The sequence below is a fragment of the Capsella rubella genome, unplaced genomic scaffold (assembly GCF_000375325.1).
Source record: "Capsella rubella cultivar Monte Gargano unplaced genomic scaffold, Caprub1_0 scaffold_6, whole genome shotgun sequence".
NCBI classification, from domain to species: Eukaryota; Viridiplantae; Streptophyta; class Magnoliopsida; order Brassicales; family Brassicaceae; genus Capsella; species Capsella rubella.
In genome coordinates this window covers 7661168-7661502 of record NW_006238918.1, presented here as the reverse complement: position 1 = coordinate 7661502, position 335 = coordinate 7661168, and positions in this window count along the sequence as shown.

The following is a 335-nucleotide window of genomic DNA, read 5'->3' as shown; positions in this document are numbered from 1 at the left end:
AAGAAATGAATCAATTGAACAGAAAATATATTAAATATTTTACTAAGTAATGAAAATTCAAATAACTATTTTATTACATTAACTGTTTAATTCTTTTTGTGGATTGGCAATGTTATATTATATGGAAAATATAATAATCGTGTGATATGATTTCCTGAACTTACTTAAAACTATTAAATGCTAATTGCATATTAGTTAATATCCAGCGAAATTGGGGAGTTAATATATTATTAAATTGATGTTAATAATAAAAATGTTTATTTGATGATTTTATTTTTGGTCACATGCTATATTGGTTTTTTAATTATATTTCAAGGAAATATATAAATATCTTT